At 37.6% G+C, this 21,325-nt stretch overlaps 1 protein-coding gene across 1 annotated transcript in view; it reads right to left on the bottom strand.

Moving 5' to 3' along the window:
- Positions 1-7,228, bottom strand: part of PODN (podocan) — a 173,025-nt gene extending 165,797 nt beyond the window's left edge. The window contains exon 1 of the mRNA XM_053693459.1: positions 7,081-7,228. The gene's annotated coding sequence lies outside the window, so the exon portion shown is untranslated. The remainder of the gene's footprint in view (positions 1-7,080) is intronic.
- Between the last annotated feature and the right edge of the window lie 14,097 nt (positions 7,229-21,325).

The following is a 21,325-nucleotide window of genomic DNA, read 5'->3' on the forward strand; positions in this document are numbered from 1 at the left end:
GTATCTATACACTGATAAGTATGTTACACAGTATAACGATGTGAGTATCTATACACTGATGAGTATGCTACACTGTATAATGATGTGAGTATCTATACACTGAAGAGTATACTGTGCATTATAATGATGTGAGTATCTATACACTGATGAGTATGCTGCACAGTATAATGATGTATCTATACACTGATAAGTATGTTACACAGTATAATGATGTGAGTATCTATACACTGATGAGTATGCTGCACAGTATAATGATGTGAGTATCTATACACTGATGAGTATGCTGCACAGTATAATGATGTGAGTATCTATACACTGATGAGTATGCTACACTGTATAATGATGTATCTATACACTGAAGAGTATACTGTGCAGTATAATGATGTGAGTATCTATACACTGATGAGTATGCTGCACAGTATAATGATGTGAGTATCTATACACTGATAAGTATGTTACACAGTATAACGATCTGAGTATCTATACACTGATGAGTATGCTGTGCAGTATAATGATGTGAGTATCTAACACTGATGAGTATGCTGTGCAGTATAATGATGTGAGTATCTAACACTGATGAGTATGCTGTGCAGTATAATGATGTGAGTATCTATACATTGATGAGTATGCTGCACAGTATAATAGTGTGAGTATCTATACACTGATGAGTATGCTGCACAGTATAATTATGTGAGTATCTATACACTGATGAGTATACTGCGCAGTATAATGATGTATCTATACACTAATAAGTATGCTGCACTGTATAATGATGTATCTATACACTGATGAGTATGCTGCACTATATAAAGATGTGAGTATCTATACACTGATGAGTATGCTGCACAGTATAATAATGTGAGTATCTATACACTGATTAGTATGCTGCACAGTATAATAATGTGAGTATCTATACACTGATGAGTATGCTGCACAGTATAATGATGTGAGTATCTATACACTGAGGAGTATGCTGCACAGAATAATTATGTGAGTATCTATACACTGATTAGTATGCTGCACTATATAATGATGTAACTATACACTGATTAGTATGCTGTACAGTATAATGATGTAACTATACACTGAGGAGTATGCATTGCAGTATAATAATGTGAGTATATATACACTGATGAGTACGCTGCACAGTATAATAATGTGAGTATCTATATACTGATGAGTATGCTGTGCAGTATAATGATGTGAGTATCTATACACTGATGAGTATGCTGTGCAGTATAATGATGTGAGTATCTATATACTGATGAGTATGCTGTGCAGTATAATAATGTGAGTATCTATACACTGATGAGTAGACTGTGCAGTATAATAATGTGAGTATCTATACACTGATGAGTATACTGTGCAGTATAATAATGTGAGTATCTATACACTGATGAGTATTCTGTGCAGTATAATGATGTATCAATACACTGATGAGTACACTGTGCAGTATAATAATGTGAGTATCTATACACTGATGAGTATACTGTGCAGTATAATAATGTGAGTATCTATACACTGATGAGTACGCTGCACAGTATAATGATGTGAGTATCTATACACAGATGAGTACGCTGCACAGTATAATAATGTGAGTATCTATACACTGATGAGTACGCTGCACAGTATAATGATGTGAGTATCTATACACTGATGGGTATGCTATGCAGTATAATGATGTAGAATTTGCCAGTTTGCGGACGCAAGATAATTAATCAGCCATTACAAGCTCGCTGTAGCAATTGGCACTTATAAAATGAACCAGAGATCAGATCTCTGGTTAATTTTATAAATGTGCCGCAAATGGCCCCAAAATACAGTCTAGCATATTTTATTACAAAATAAAGGGCTATAATACACATAGCACACTACAATACACTATAATGCACTATAATACAGTCCTGGCCAAAAGTTTTGAGAATGACACAAATATTAATTTTCACAATGGGATTAAGGTCTGGGGAGTTTCCTGGTCATGGACCCAAAATTTCAATGTTTTGTTCCCCAAGCCACTTGGTTCTCACTTTTGCTTTATGGCAGGGTGCTCCATCATGCTGGAAAAGGCATTGCTCATCACCAAACTGTTCTTGGAACGTTGGTAGAAGTTTCTCTTGGAGGATGTTTTTGTACCTTTCTTTATTCATGGTTATGTTCTTAGGCAAAACTGTGAGTGAGCCCACTCCCTTGGCTGAGAAGCAACCCCACACATGAATGGTCTCAGGATGCTTTACATGACACAGGACTGATGGTAGGGCTCACCTTTTATTCTCCGGACAAGTTTTTTTCCCCGATGCCCCAAACAATCGGTAAGGGAATTCATCAGAGAAAATGACTTTACCCCAGTCCTCAGCAGTCCAATCCCTGTACCTTTTGCTGAATATCAGTTTGTCCCTGATGTTGTTCCTGGAGAGAAGTGGCTTCTTTGCTGTTCTTCTTGACACCAGGTCATCCTCCAAAAGTCTTCGCCTCACTGTGCATGCAGATGCACTCACACCTACCGGCTTCCATTCCTGAGAAAGTTCTGGACTGGTGGTGCCCGATACCGCAGCTGAATCAACTTTAGGAGAGGGTCCTAGCGCTTGCTGGATATTTCTTGGGCGCCCTGAAGCCTTCTTTACAACAAGTGAACCTCTCTCCTTGAAGTTCTTGATGATCCGATAAATGGTTGATTTAGGTGCAATATTAGTAGCAGCAATATCCTTGCCTGTGAATCTTTTTTCGTGCAAAGCAATGATGACTGCACGTGTTTCCTTGCAGGTAACCATAGTTAACAGAGGATGAACAATGATTTCAAGCTCCACCCTCTTTTTAAAGCTTCCAGTCTGTTATTCTAACTCAATCAGCATGACAGAGTGGTCTCCAGCCTTGTCCTCTTCAACATTGACTTCTGTGTTAACGAGAGAATCACTGACCTTATGTCAGCTGGTCCAATTGTGGCAAGGCTGAAATGCAGTGAAACTGTTTTTTGGGGGATTGAGTTAATTTTCATGGCAAAGAGGTATTTTGCAATTAATTGCAATTGATGTAAACACTCTTCATAACATTCTGGAGTATATGCAAATTGCCATCATAAAAACTGAGGTAGCAAACTTTGTGAAAATTAATATTTGTGTATTTCTAAAAGCTTTTGGCCAGGACTGTACACTATAATACATATAGCACACTATAATACACACAGCACACTATAAAATATATAGCACACTATAATACACATAGCACACTATAATACACTATAATATATATAGCACACTATAATACACTATAATATATATAGCACACTATAATACACTATAATATATATAGCACACTATAATACACTATAATATATATAGCACACTATAATACACTATAATATATATAGCACACTATAATATATATAGCACACTATAATACACTATAATATATATAGCACACTATAATACACTATAATATATATAGCACACTATAATACACTATAATATATATAGCACACTATAATACACATAGCACACTATAATACACTATAATATATATAGCACACTATAATACACATAGCACACTATAATACACTATAATATATATAGTACACTATAATATGCATAGCACACTATAATACACTATAATGCACATAGCACACTATAATACAGTCACATAGCTCACAAAATAATACACTATAATACATATAGCACACTATAATACACTATAATACACATAGCACACTATAATACAGTCACATAGCACACAATAATACACTATAATACATATAGCACACTATAATACACATAGCACACTATAATACACTATAATACACATAGCACACTATAATACAGTCACATAGCACACAATAATACACTATAATACACATAGCACACTATAATACACTATAATACACATAGCACACTATAATACAGTCACATAGCACACAATAATACACTATAATACACATAGCACACTATAATACACTATAATACACATAGCACACTATAATACAGTCACATAGCACACAATAATACACTATAATACACATAGCACACTATAATACACTATAATACACATAGCACACTATAATACAGTCACATAGCACACTATAATACACTATAATACACATAGCACACTATAATACAGTCACATAGCACACTATAATACACTATAATACACATAGCACACTATAATACAGTCACATAGCACACAATAATACACTATAATACACATAGCACACTATAATACACATAGCACACTATAATACAGTCACATAGCACACTATAATACACTATAATACACATAGCACACTATAATACACTATAATACACATAGCACACTATAATACAGTCACATAGCACACTATAATACACTATAATACACATAGCACACTATAATACAGTCACATAGCACACTATAATACACATAGCACACTATAATACACTATAATACACATAGCACACTATAATACAGTCACATAGCACACTATAATACACTATAATACACATAGCACACTATAATACAGTCACATAGCACACTATAATACACATAGCACACTATAATACACATAGCACACTATAATACACATAGCACACTATAATACAGTCACATAGCACACAATAATACACTATAATACACATAGCACACTATAATACAGTCACATAGCACACTATAATACACATAGCACAGTATAATACACATAGCACACTATAATATACATAGCACACTATAATACACTATAATACACATAGCACACTATAATATATATAGCACATTATAATACACATAGCACACTATAATACACTATAATACACATAGCACACTATAATACACATAGCACACTATAATACACATAGCACACTATAATACACTATAATACACATAGCACACTATAATACACATAGCACACTATAATACACATAGCACACTATAATACACTATAATACACATAGCACACTATAATATATATAGCACACTATAATACACTATAATATATATAGCACACTATAATACACTATAATATATATAGCACACTATAATACACATAGCACACTATAATACACATAGCACACTATAATACACTATAATACACATAGCACACTATAATATATATAGCACATTATAATACACATAGCACACTATAATACACTATAATACACATAGCACACTATAATACACTATAATACACATAGCACACTATAATACAGTCACATAGCACACTATAATACACTATAATACACATAGCACACTATAATACACTATAATACACATAGCACACTATAATACAGTCACATAGCACACTATAATACACATAGCACACTATAATACACATAGCACACTATAATACACTATAATACACATAGCACACTATAATACACTATAATACACATAGCACACAATAATACACATAGCACACTATAATACACTATAATACACATAGCACACAATAATACACATAGCACACTATAATACACTATAATACACATAGCACACAATAATACACATAGCACACTATAATACACTATAATACACATAGCACACTATAATACACATAGCACACTATAATACACTATAATACACATAGCACACTATAATACACTATAATACACATAGCACACAATAATACACATAGCACACTATAATACACATAGCACACTATAATACACTATAATACACATAGCACACTATAATATATATAGCACATTATAATACACTATAATACACATAGCACACAATAATACACATAGCACACTATAATACACTATAATACACATAGCACACAATAATACACATAGCACACTATAATACACTATAATACACATAGCACACTATAATACACATAGCACACTATAATACACTATAATACACATAGCACACTATAATACACTATAATACACATAGCACACAATAATACACATAGCACACTATAATACACATAGCACACTATAATACACTATAATACACATAGCACACAATAATACACATAGCACAGTATAATACACATAGCACACTATAATACACATAGCACACTATAATACACTATAATACACATAGCACACTATAATACACATAGCACACTATAATACACTATAATACACATAGCACACTATAATACACTATAATACACATAGCACACTATAATATATATAGCACATTATAATACACATAGCACACTATAATACACATAGCACACTATAATACACATAGCACACTATAATACACTATAATACACATAGCACACTATAATACACTATAATACACATAGCACACTATAATTCACTATAATACACATAGCACACTATAATACACATAGCACACTATAATACACATAGCACACTATAATACACATAGCACACTATAATACACATAGCACACTATAATACACATAGCACACTATAATACACATAGCACAGTATAATACACATAGCACACAATAATACACATAGCACACTATAATACACTATAATACACATAGCACACAATAATACACATAGCACACTATAATACACTATAATACACATAGCACACTATAATACACATAGCACACAATAATACACATAGCACACTATAATACACATAGCACACTATAATACACATAGCACACTATAATACACATAGCACACTATAATACACATAGCACAGTATAATACACATAGCACACAATAATACACATAGCACACTATAATACACTATAATACACATAGCACACAATAATACACATAGCACACTATAATACACTATAATACACATAGCACACTATAATACACATAGCACACTGTAATACACATAGCACAGTATAATACACATAGCACACTATAATACACATAGCACACTATAATACACTATAATACACATAGCACACTATAATACACATAGCACACTATAATACACATAGCACACTATAATACACATAGCACAGTATAATACACATAGCACACTATAATACACATAGCACACTATAATACACTATAATAGACTGTAATACACATAACATACAATAATAAACTATAATACCCCTACCCCTATACACTCTGTGCATTTCATGATGTGAGCTCCCAGTCCATACTTGTTTATAATAACACCCCCCTATAGTGCTGCTTCCCCCCCATGCCTCCTCACCTTGCTGGTACAAAGACACTGTTCCAGGTAAATAGGGCTAACTCAACACCACTTCATGTCATGCTAGGTACCCCCAGTTTTCTGCCTCTCTCTCTCTCTCTCTCTCTCAGTAAACAGGATCCAGCCCAGATGTGGGAGAGAGAAATATCCTGCCTTTTTTGGCAGATGTCAGGGGTTTGGGGAAATTGTCAGTCAGCCTGGAAGTGGGAGGAGGAAAGTTAGACAAGTGTTGTGGGATATGTGTGTACTTGTGGGTCAGGCTCACTGCACTGGGGAGGGGGGCAAGTTCATAGAACAAGTGGAGTAGGAGCCTTAATGAGAAAACTGCTCAGTGATCGCCACCTGTTGGTCATCTGCAGAAAGGAAATTCAGTACTGAACTAGTAAAGAGAACTGGAATATAATATAGAGAGTGGGAGAAAAAAAATGCCAGTTACACATGGCACAGAAATCATGCCAGTTACACATGGCACAGAAAACATGCCAATCACACATGGCACAGAAATAATGCCAGTTACACATGGTACAGAAAACATTCCAGTTACATATGGCACAGAAAACATGCCAATCACACATGGCACATAAAACATGCCAATCACACATGGCACATAAAACATGCCAGTCACATATGGCACAGAAAACATGCCAGTTACATATGGCACAGAAAACATGCCAGTCACATATGGCACAGAAATCATGCCAGTCACATATGGCACAGAAATCATGCCAGTCACACATGGCACAGAAAACATGCCAGTTACATATGGCACATAAAACATGCCAATCACACATGGCACATAAAACATGCCAGTCACACATGGCACATAAAACATGCCAATCACACATGGCACATAAAACATGCCAGTCACATATGGCACAGAAAACATGCCAGTTACATATGGCACAGAAAACATGCCAGTCACATATGGCACAGAAATCATGCCAGTCACATATGGCACAGAAATCATGCCAGTCACACATGGCACAGAAAACATGCCAGTTACATATGGCACAGAAAACATGTCAGTGACACATGGCACAGAAAACATGCCAGTTACATATGGCACAGAAAACATTCCAGTTACACATGGCACAGAAAACATGCCAGTCACATATGGCACAGAAATCATGCCAGTCACACATGGCACAGAAAACATGTCAGTGACACATGGCACAGAAAACATGCCAGTCACACATGGCACAGAAAACATGCCAGTCACACATGGCACAGAAAACATGCCAGTTACACATGGCACAGAAAACATTCCAGTTACACATGGCACAGAAAACATGCCAGTTACATATGGCACAGAAAACATTCCAGTCACACATGGCACAGAAATCATGCCAGTCACACATGGCACAGAAAACATGCCAATCACACATGGCACAGAAAACATGCCAGTCACATATGGCACAGAAAACATGCCAGTCACATATGGCACAGAAATCATGCCAGTCACACATGGCACAGAAAACATGTCAGTGACACATGGCACAGAAAACATGCCAGTCACACATGGCACAGAAAACATTCCAGTTACACATGGCACAGAAAACATTCCAGTTACACATGGCACAGAAAACATGCCAGTTACACATGGCACAGAAATAATGCCAGTTACACATGGCACAGAAATAATGCCAGTTACACATGGCACAGAAAACATTCCAGTTACATATGGCACAGAAAACATTCCAGTTACATATGGCACAGAAAACATTCCAGTTACACATGGCACAGAAAACATGCCAATCACACATGGCACAGAAAACATGCCAGTTACACATGCCACAGAAAACATTCCAGTTACACATGCCACAGAAAACATGCCAGTTACACATGCCACAGAAAACATGCCAGTTACACATGCCACAGAAAACATGCTAATCACACATGGCACAGAAAACATGCCAGTCACATATGGCACAGAAAACATGCCAGTTACATATGGCACAGAAAACATGTCAGTGACACATGGCACAGAAAACATGCCAGTTACATATGGCACAGAAAACATTCCAGTTACACATGGCACAGAAAACATGCCAGTCACATATGGCACAGAAATCATGCCAGTCACACATGGCACAGAAAACATGTCAGTGACACATGGCACAGAAAACATGCCAGTCACACATGGCACAGAAAACATGCCAGTCACACATGGCACAGAAAACATGCCAGTTACACATGGCACAGAAAACATTCCAGTTACACATGGCACAGAAAACATGCCAGTTACATATGGCACAGAAAACATTCCAGTCACACATGGCACAGAAATCATGCCAGTCACACATGGCACAGAAAACATGCCAATCACACATGGCACAGAAAACATGCCAGTCACATATGGCACAGAAAACATGCCAGTCACATATGGCACAGAAATCATGCCAGTCACACATGGCACAGAAAACATGTCAGTGACACATGGCACAGAAAACATGCCAGTCACACATGGCACAGAAAACATGCCAGTTACATATGGCACAGAAAACATTCCAGTTACACATGGCACAGAAAACATTCCAGTTACACATGGCACAGAAAACATGCCAGTTACACATGGCACAGAAATAATGCCAGTTACACATGGCACAGAAATAATGCCAGTTACACATGGCACAGAAAACATTCCAGTTACATATGGCACAGAAAACATTCCAGTTACATATGGCACAGAAAACATGCCAATCACACATGGCACAGAAAACATGCCAGTTACACATGCCACAGAAAACATTCCAGTTACACATGCCACAGAAAACATGCCAGTTACACATGCCACAGAAAACATGCCAGTTACACATGCCACAGAAAACATGCCAGTTACACATGCCACAGAAAACATGCTAATCACACATGGCACAGAAAACATGCCAGTCACATATGGCACAGAAAACATGCCAGTTACACATGGCACAGAAAACATGCCAGTTACACATGGCACAGAAAACATGCCAGTCACATATGGCACAGAAAACATGCCAGTCACATATGGCACATAAATCATGCCAGTCACACATGGCACAGAAAACATGTCAGTGACACATGGCACAGAAAACATGCCAGTCACACATGGCACAGAAAACATGCCAGTCACATATGGCACAGAAAACATGCCAGTTACATATGGCACAGAAAACATGCCAGTTACATATGGCACAAAAAACATGTCAGTCACACATGGCACAGAAATAATGTCAGTCACATGGCACATAAAACATGCCAGTTACACATGGCACAGAAATCATGTCAGTCACACATGGCACATGAAACACGTGTTACACAGTGCATACCCCCCAACTGTCCCAATTTTTGCGGGACAGTCCCAATTTTAGGGGTCTGTCCCGCTGTCCCGGGTTGCTAGCCATCTGTCCTGCATTGCCCCATGCATTAAAAAATTTTTTTTTTTTTTATTCTATTGGGCAGCTATTCAGAAGCAGCTGGCTTTTCTCTCCCAGGGTTAGATACCTGTTAGATTTCTTGTGGAAAAGTAATTGTGTGTGGGTTAAGCAGGAGTAAGAACGCTGTATACCCTCTGACCTCAGGTAATGGTGACCTCTAACCCCTGGTAGTGATGACGTCTAATTCCTGGCGATAATACTTGCATTCCTTCAGTTTTATATGATGAGCAGTGCTAACACCAGGGTAACGAACTGTGGCAGTCTCAGACTGCCAGCTAATGTGCTTGCCAACCCCAGGACCCCATACAATGAGTTACAGATACCCATATATAATGTAGTGTGTGTATCTATCTGTATCTATAAGTGTATAAGTGTGTGTATCTGCATGTATAAGTGTAAGCTGTGTAGTGTGTATCTGCATGTATAAGTGTGTGCGTGTGTATCTGCATGTATAAGTGTAGTGTGTGTGTGTGTATATATCTGTATGTATAAGTGTGCGTATCTGCTTGTATAAGTGTATACTATGGAGTGTGTGCATCTGCATGTATAAGTGTAAGCTGTGTAGTCTGTGTGTGTATCTGCATGTGTAAGTGTATACTATGTAGTGTTTGTGTGTGTGTGTGTGTGTGTGTGTATCTGCATGTATAAGTTAAGCTATGTAGTGTGTGTGTGTGTATCTGCATGTGTAAGGGTATGTTATGTTGTGTGTGTATATCTGTATGTGTAAGTGTATGCTATGTAGTGTGTGTGCGCGCATCTGCATGTATAAGTGTAAGCTATGTAGTGTGTGTATCTGCATGCATAAGTGTATGTTATGTTGAGTGTGTGTATCTGTATGTGTAAGTGTATGCTATGTAGTGTGTGTGCGTATCTAAATGTATAAGTGTATGCTATGTAATGTGTTTTTGTGTATGTATAAGTGTATGCTATGTAGCGTGTGTGTATCTGCCTGTATAAGTATGATATGTAGTGTGTGTCTGCATCTGTAAGTGTATGCTATGTAGTGTGTGTATCTGCATGGTTAGGTGTATGCTATGTAGTGTGTGTGTATGTGCATATGTAAGTGTATGCTATGTAGTGTGTCTGTATGTGCATGTGTAGACGTATGCTATGTAGTGTGTGTGTATGTTCATATGTAAGTGTATACTATGTAGTGTGTCTGTATGTGCATGTGTAGGTGTATGCTATGTAGTGTGGGTGTATATATGTAAGTGCATGCTATGTAGTGTGTGTGTATGTGCATGTGTAGGTGCATGCTATGTAGTGTGTGTGTATGTGCATGTGTAGGTGTATGCTATGTAGTGTGTGTGTATGTGCATATGTAAGTGTATGCTATGTAGTGTGCGTGTGCGTATCTGCATGTATAAGTGTATGCTATGTAATGTGTTTGTGTGTGTGTGTCTGTCTGTATAAGTATAATATGTAGTGTGTGTGTATCTACATGTGTAAGTGTATGCAATGTAGTGTGTGTGTGTGTATCTGCATGTATAAGTGTATGCTGTGTAGTTTGTGTGTGTATTTGCATGTATAAGTGTGTGTGTGTATCTGCATGTGTAAGTGTATGCTATGTAGTGTGTTACTGTGCATTTTTGCTAACGTTAAAGCCCAGAATCTAGAATAATAATGAGGAAAGCAGAGAGCAGTTTTAAAGAATTTATTATTAAATGTCCAATTAAGATAAAAATATTTAGCACTGTTTCTGCAAAGGTTAATTAAATACAGAGCTCACAGTGGTTTGAGTTTGTGTTTGATTTCCTGCCTACGAGTATTAAAAGATATGACTTTATTTAGAATTGTATTTATATTACTTTGGTCTTATGATTTTTTAAGCCCCGCCCCTGCTCCTGCCCACCACATTTCAAATCTTTGCCACGGGGGGGGGGGGGGGGAGTGTCCCTCTTTTCGAATTTTGAAATGTTGGGAGGTACATGGCACATGAAACATGTGTCACACATGGCACAGAAAACATGCCAGTTACACATGGCACAGAAAACATGTCAGTCACATATGGCACAGAAATAAGTCACACATGGCACATGAAACACATGTCACACGGCACAGAAATCATGCCAGTCACACATGGCACATCAAACACGTGTCACACATGGCACATAAAACATACCAGTCACACATGGCACAGAAATCATGACAGTCACACATGGCACATGAAAGATGCCAGTTACACATAGCACAGAAAACATGTCAGTCACACATGGCACAGAAAGCATGACAGTCACACATGGTACAGAAATCATGACAGTCACAAATGGCACATGAAACATGCCAGTCACACATGGCACAGAAAACATGACAGTCACACATGGCACATGAAACATGCCAGTTACACAAACATGTCAGTCACACATGGTACAGAAAACATGTCAGTCTCCGCAGCTTGTCCGTAGCTCCAGTTTACCTGAAAGTATAATAATAGCTCTATAAACTTATTGTTATGTTGTTTAGATGTAAACAACTAGTCTAGTTAGACGTATTAATGTTCCCCATCTCTCGTTAAACATCAACAGGGTGGGGATGGTTGACCATGATGCATTCCTCTCCCTTGTGTTGAGATGTTTCTCTTCACGATTGTTACTTTTACTGAATTTATTATGCTTTATTATTATTGTTATTTTCTTGTTGTCATTGTTGTGTTTAGGAAATGGTCAAGACCTAACCCGAATTTCATATCTCACACCCAAATGAACATCATGCTTCTGAAAATGTATCTTTTTGTGTCGCTCTTTGTTGAGATTAGGTTTATATTAACCTTGTTATGCACAAGTCACACTCAGCACATACACCAAATTTAACTCTCCTTACAGTTAATGCTAAGGGACTAAACAGTCCTAGTAAACGCGGTATTATCTTAAAAGACCTCAAACACCAATCAGGGGACATAGTGTTCCTACAGGAGACCCACTATATACATGGTAAAGAACCCAAAACCTTTCATTTTAAGTTTGGAGATTCCTACTATGCATCTAATAAGATTAAGAGGAATGGAGTGGGCATAATAATAAGAAAAAAATATCCCATTTACATTATCCAAAAAAATCAAAGATAAGGAAGGATGTTACCTAATCCTTTTAGGCACTCTAAATAATAGCTTAGTCACCCTAGTTAACGTTTACGCCCAGAACACTTCGCAAGATAAATTCTTTAAAAAAATCCCAAACATACTCTTAGTAGAAAGCAAAGGTTCCCTTATAACATGTGGTGACTTCAATATAGCCCTTAACCCAGCACTGGACACCTCCAGCGGTGGATCCCACTTATCCTCACATATTAGCTCCAAAGTAAAAGCCTGTCTCAAAGACCTAGTTCTACAGGATGTATGGAGAATCACCCATCCAGATGTCAAAGCTTATACCTTCTATTCACCACCACATAATAGTCACTCAAGAATTGACTATGTTATGATGGATGTTACAAGCCTCATAAACAGTGAAAAACATAAATATATTGCCTAGAGTCTGGTCAGATCACGCCATGATTAAATGCATCTTAGCATGGCCAACTGCACTATCTATGTCTTTCCATTGAAAATTAGATGATGAATTGCTAGAGGATCCCCTTTATTTCACCAAAATTGAACACTCTCTGCTAGAATATTTTGCTTTCAACACAGGCACTGTACAGGACCACAGAATCATTTGGGAGGCTCACAAAGGGGACTTAAGAGGCGAACTTATGAGTATTAATGCCCACCATACTAAATTTAAAAAAGTAAAGCTTCAAACAACCTTAGATAACATAGAGAAGCTAGAAATGGATCAACTCCTAAATCATGCCAACAATACTATAAAAGTAGAATTAGAAAAGCTTAGAACGCAAGCTAAAACTTATATGCTCTATGAGAATAAGCTACAAGCCTTCAAATTGCAACACATTTTTTATAATGGCGATAATAAATGCAGTAGCATCTTGGCACGAAAACTGAGGCGCAAGACTGATAAATCCTATATACTAGAGAAAAAAAAAACTTAACCAAAAACAATTATCTACTGAGCAAATTGCAGAATCATTCAGGGTTTATTATGAATCCTTATACAACCTATCCCCCACTGATCCAAATTTAAATACCAAGGCAGACACAAATAGATTACAAAAAATCGGAAAATATCTAGATAAATTAAAATTCCCCCAAATCACAAAAGACCAAGGTCCCTATTTATCATAGGTCTTGCGGACCTGATCCGACAGTGCGGATCAGGTCTGCAAGACCTCGCTAAATGCGGAGAACAATACACTCTCCGCATTTAACATTGCACCAGCAGCTCACAAGAGCTGCTAGTGCAACACCGCCCCCTGCTGACTCACAGCCAATTGGCCGCCAGCAGGGAGGTGTCAATCAACCTGATCATATTTGATCGGGTTGATTTCCGGCGATTCCTGTCCGCCTGCTCAGAGCAGGCGGACAGGGTTATGGAGCAGCGGTCTTTAGACCGCTGCTTCATAACTTGTGTTTCTGGCGAGTCTGAAGACTCGCCAGAAACACGGCCCTTCAAGCTCCATACGGAGCTTGATAAATATGGGCCCAAGCCTCTTCCCTGAACAAACCATTTAGTAAAAAAGAAATTGAGGGGGTGATAAAAAAACTTACCTTCAGGAAAAGCTCCTGGCCCGGACGGGTTCACCAATTATTACTATAAAAAAATTAAAAGAACACCTAATACCTCAGATTTTAACATTGTATAACTCCTTATCTGTTGATAACCCATTCTTCCCACAAGCGCTTGAGGCCCATATTTCCTTAACACCTAAACCGGAGAAGAGCCCCGATAGAATTGAGCATTACAGACCGATATCTCTGTTAAACAAAGATGTAAAAATCTATGCTAAACTCTTAGCTAAAAGGCTCAATCCACTTTTACCCAACATTATTGAAAAAGACCAGGTAGGGTTTATACCTTCCCGGGAAGCTGGAGATAACACTCTCAGAGCTCTCCATCTCATAGATTATGCTTCCGCTGGAGGTGTCCCGCTGGTCATAGTGTCAACTGACACGGAAAAAGCTTTCAATGGCGTCTGTTGGCACTTTCTTAAAGCAGTACTAGTAAAATTCGGTATGGACACTGACTATCTCCAAAATATTTGCCCTTTATATTAACCCTTTCGCGAAAGTGCAAATAAACGGCACCCTGTCTAAACCTTTCTCCATATCAAATGGCACTCACCAGGGTTGCCCGCTCTCCCCCCTTCCCTTTGCATGCCTCGTTGAAGCCCTAGCCATACAAGTTTGCTCCCTTTAGTCTATAGAAGGACTAATTATTGCAGGCACGTCACATTAAATTATGCATTACGCGGACAACATTCTTTTTTTCCTAACAAATCCGGTCAAATCCATCCCAGTACTTCTACACACATTCGAAGAATTTCATGTGGTCTCCAACTTTCTTATTAAAGATACCAAATCGGAAATATTAAAGATAACCCTCCCCTACAATGAAGCGCAAATAATAAAACACTCAATTTAGATGGCAACCTAAAAAATTGAAGTATCTAGGTATCTACCTAAGTCCAGTCTTAACAGACCTCTTCGACACTAATTATAAGACCCTACATAAAACATTAATTATGGAAATGTCATCTTGGTGCTCCTGCAAAACATATCCTGGCTAGGGAGAATTAGGATTTGTCTAAAAGACTTCAGGATAGGGGTTATAGCAACCAGTTACTAACAGAAACTAAACAGATTGTGGACTGTATGCCACGTGAGTCCTTACTGCAATATAAGAAGGGAAGAGATAGATCTCCACATAAACAGAGCATGTCTAATAAAGTGGTGTTCAGTACCCCCTATAGCAAGGAGTACAAAAAGATTTGTGACATTGTACGAGAAAGCCTACCAATTTTACAAACTGATTCTGTTTTGGAAAAAGTGATTGCTAATGGAATAAAATGTGTGTCCAGAAAGGCAAAAAGTATCCAAAACTATGTATCCCCCTCTTTTCTACCAGAAATCAAAAAAGGTACTTGGTTACCAACAAGATTAGGTTGCTTTAAATGCAGAGGCAATAGGTGCATTACTTGTAACCATATTACTGAAGGAAATACTTTTCAATCAAACAGCACTGGAAAACAATACACGATTAGGTATAACCTTAACTGCAATTCCACACATATAGTGTACCTCATGACATGCAAAAGCTGCCAAATACAGTACCTAGGAAAAACAAAAAGAAGGTTGAGAGATAGGGTACTAGAGCATATAAGGGATATAAATGATCCAGATATATTTACCTCAGTAGCATCACATTTTAAGTTTGAACACCAAGGAGATTCCTCCTTAGCATTTTTTCAGGCTGTGGACCATGTACCCTTCTCTAAAAGGGGGGGGGGGGATAGGGAATATCAGCTCAGTAAAAAAGAGGTCAGGTGGATTTTCAATGTAAATTCCAGGATCCCATTTGGTCTAAATATTGAATCAGATGTCAATTTGTTTGTGTAAACAAATATTTTTTAATATATAGCTGATAAATTGTGTAAACCGTTAGTATAGTTCTTTACAACTTCAATATGTAACACACATTTTAGGGGTATATTTTTCTTTTCATATATTAATCTTTAACCCCTAATGATATAGTGTTCTTATGTTATTGAAAACCATAAATTTAAAATTGTGTATTTTCACTTTAATGCATTGTTTTAAAACGAGCATTGCATTCCTGTACTCATTCTGTCTGTTTATGCAGCATATATAGTTTTAAGGGTTCAAAACTAAATCAAGTATCAATTATTAAACAGATTACTAATTAACCTAATTGACCCTCTATATATGCTTGCAGAACAGCATTCTGTTTCAAGCAGTGAGCAAGTGAGGTAGCCCCTCACGAAACGCGTATGTTTTTTGCTGTTTAGTAGCCATCCGGACCAGTTCCGTTTGGTGCATTTTTTCTGCATGTCCACCTTTTTGATTTTAGCCTGTCTGTACCTGTAAATAATAAAACCTTACTGCATCTTACCTTTACCGCTTCCCTGGATTCATTTGCGGATGGTTAGCCGGTTTCCTTTTTTGCTTTGCTGTAGGGAGAATTAATGCTTTTAAAACGACTATACTCCCAAAGATCCTATACCTTTTTCAAACTCTCCCCATCCCACTTCCACCCACATTCCTTAAAACTCTGCAAAACCACATCTTTGAATATATTTGGAATATAAAACCTGCTAGAATCAATAAGCATATAATGTGCCTTCCACACTCACAGGGGGGCATGGGAGTCCTGAACTTGATCAAATATAGACAGGCAACCTTTCTCCAAAAAATTCTAGATTGGTTTACTAACTTTGACCATAAAGTTTGGGTTAAACTCGAACATGACATAGCGGGTTCATCTCACCTGGGCGTCATTTGCTGGTGCCCCAAATTAACTATACAAAAACTCTCTACCATCCCCCGACTAACTCAGGAAACATACATAGTTTGGGATAAACTGCTGACATCATATACCTTTCTTTGCAGTAGGCCTTCACCTTTAACCCCTCTTACAGACAACCCTGTGTTTTTACTGGGTTTGGCTAATATTGGATTTGCAGTTAAAAAATCACATAGATCACTAATGGCGCTACATTTAGGCAATGAGCAACGGTGGTACTCGGAGGAATTACTAGAGAATGGGCTACCATGCCTGCAAGATTGGTTCAGATTGAGACAATGCCATTCATTTATAACTAACCACCCAGATAAGAGAAACATGATGAGACCCCTCACACAGTTTAAATCTCTCTTCAGCAAACGCAACCCAGCAAGACATCCCTTATGTCTCTCATACAATATACTGCAGGTACAAATTCAAGGCCAGACTCCTTACTACGTTGACAGATGGGAACATGAGTTAGATACCTCCTTCCACCCAGCAGATCTAAAAAGAATATTCATTAACATCACTAAGACTTCTATTTCTAGCAAATTCCTTGAGATGAACTATAAGATCCTACACAGGTGGTATTTCTCACACAGAAACAATGGCACATATCTGGTGGCAATGCCCAAAGATCTTCCTTTTCTGGCTACTAATTATCGAGGAATCCTCCAAGCTTTTTGGCCCCTTAGTAGATGATAACCCACTTATTTGGCTATTTAACCTAACCTCTAGAAAATTAAATCCCAGCCAAACAAAACTATTAAATATTTTATTAATAGCGCAAATGCACTAATTGCAACTAACTGGAGGACTTTCTCAACTCCCAACATAGCGCAATGGATAGACAAATGCAACGTAGTGCTAGGTTTAGAAGAGTATACATATATTGAAAACAAACGCAGGGGCATATTCCTAGAAATCAACATTTTATGGGAATCATATCTCTCTAAAAAATTCTGAGACCCTCACCATGAATGCCCCGAGGCCGCTCCCTTAGTTTAACACTCTTAAGCTGAGACATAGATTTAAATATTTTAGCATGACTTTTATATAACACATCACTTTGGCACTACCTTAGTACTTTATTGTTGATCTTTTGTTACTTTACAGATATTGGGGTCTATCTATCAAGCTCCGAACGGAGATTGAAGGCCCGTGTTTCTGTAGAGTGACCGCTGCTCCATAACCCTGTCCGCCTGCTCTGATGAGGCGGACAGGAATCGCCGGAAATCAACCCGATCGAGTACGATCGGGTTGATTGACACCCCCTACTGGCGGCCGATTGGCCACGAGCCTGCAGGGGGCAGCGTTGCTCCAGCAGCTCACAAGAGCTGCTGGTGCAATGCTGAATACGGAGAGCGTATTGCTCTCCGCATTCAGCAATGTCTGTCGGACCTGATCTGCACTGTCGGATCAGGTCCGACAGACATATGATAAATAGGCCACATTGTATTCTAGAAAGAGATGTACAGGAGATTGTCTTTGAGCATACTTTTTGTCATCTACAAATGTTTTGTGCATTTCTCTAATAAAAATATTTTTGGAAAAAATAAAACAAAAAAAACAAAACAATTTTTTTCTTCTTTATTGATTCAGATAGAGCATGCAATTTTAAGCAACTTTCTATTTACTACTATTATCATTTTTTCTTTGTTCTCTTGCTATCTTTATTTAGCAGGAATGTAAAACTTAGGAGCCGGTTCCACACACTAATGGCATTGTAGCCTGTGCACTTTTTTTTTGGATGTATTTAAAAATTAGAACTGTTGAAATAATAATCTGTGAACAATCAATTGACTCTCCCTTTAGAAATAAGCATAACCCACAAGTATGGGTTTAAGTTATGCTGTGCCTGTGCTAGCTGCAGAAACTTTTTCTTTTGTTGAGTTAATGGATATTTGTTTTAATTATTAACAGAGAACTGTTAAAGTTTTTATAATTGAGTAATTTGCGCAACGACGTTACTGCCAATACAGTTTACAGTTTTTTTGTTTTTATTTTAAAGTTGCACTTCTGTTCGTTTATGAAACTTGGTTTTATTAAATTTTAAGTTTAAAGTGAAGGTCAATTTAGATGAATCAGTGCTTGGTTTTTAATAATCATATCAAAATTGAAATTGTACTCGCCCGTCGCAAGCCCTCTTCGCGCTCCAAAATGACGAAACCGGCTTCCTCCAATCATGGCCATGATTTCACCCGGGGGGAAGCCGTGTTTGGAGGATGCCGGATTTGACATTTCTGACGTATGAAAAGGCTTCCGACGGCCAGGGGAATCGCTGGAGCGGCTGTGAAGATTAAAACGTAAGTATTTGAAGAAAACAAATGAAATGTCAATTTTGATTAAATAAAGTGCCCTTGTTTTTAATAGGATTATTAAAAACTGGGCACTGAGTCATCTAAATTGACCTTCACTTTAATAAACACGTTATAAATCACAACGCTAAATCTGTGTCTGTATTACATGTTTAAACCTTTATAGCATAAATAATAACAGGCTATTATTATGGAGAAATGCTTAAATAATGCATTACACTTTAAAATAAAAAGTCAACTAAAACTAGACTAAAACAATTAAGATGACTAAATCACGACTAAAACGGCATTTTAGTCAAAGGACTAAGACTAAATCAAACTTTGTCATCAAAATTAACACTGCCAGAGGGAAAACCTTACTAGTCCAGAGGGAAAACATTACTAGTCCAGAGAGAACACATTACTAGTCCAGAGGTAAAATGTTACTAATGCAGAGGGAAAACGTTACTAGTCCAGAGGTAAAATGTTACTAATGCAGAGGGAAAACGTTACTAGTCCAGAGGGAAAACATTACTAGTCCAGAGGGAAAATGTTACTAATGCAGAGGGAAAACATTACTAGTCCAGAGGGAAAATGTTACTAATGCAGAGGGAAAACATTACTAGTCCAGAGGGAAAATGTTACTAATGCAGAGGGAAAACATTACTAGTCCAGAGGGAAAATGTTACTAATGCAGAGGGAAAACATTACTAGTCCAGAGGGAAAATGTTACTAATGCAGAGGGAAAACGTTACTAGTCCAGAGGGAAAATGTTACTAATGCAGAGGGAAAATAATACTAGTCCAGAGGGAAAATGTTACTAATGCAGAGGGAAAACATTACTAGTCCAGAGGGAAAATGTTACTAATGCAGAGGGAAAAAGTTACTAGTCCAGAGGGAAAATGTTACTAATGCAGAGGGAAAATGTTACTAATGCAGAGGGAAAACGTTACTAGTCCAGAGGGAAAATGTTACTAATGCAGAGGGAAAATGTTACTAGTCCAGAGGGAAAATGTTACTAATGCAGAGGGAAAACATTACTAGTCCAGAGGGAAAATGTTACTAATGCAGAGGGAAAATGTTACTAATGCAGAGGGAAAACATTACTAGTCCAGAGGGAAAATGTTACTAATGCAGAGGGAAAACGTTACTAGTCCAGAGGGAAAATGTTACTAAT

Source organism: Bombina bombina, chromosome 10 (genome assembly GCF_027579735.1).
Source record: "Bombina bombina isolate aBomBom1 chromosome 10, aBomBom1.pri, whole genome shotgun sequence".
Lineage (NCBI taxonomy): Eukaryota > Metazoa > Chordata > Amphibia > Anura > Bombinatoridae > Bombina > Bombina bombina.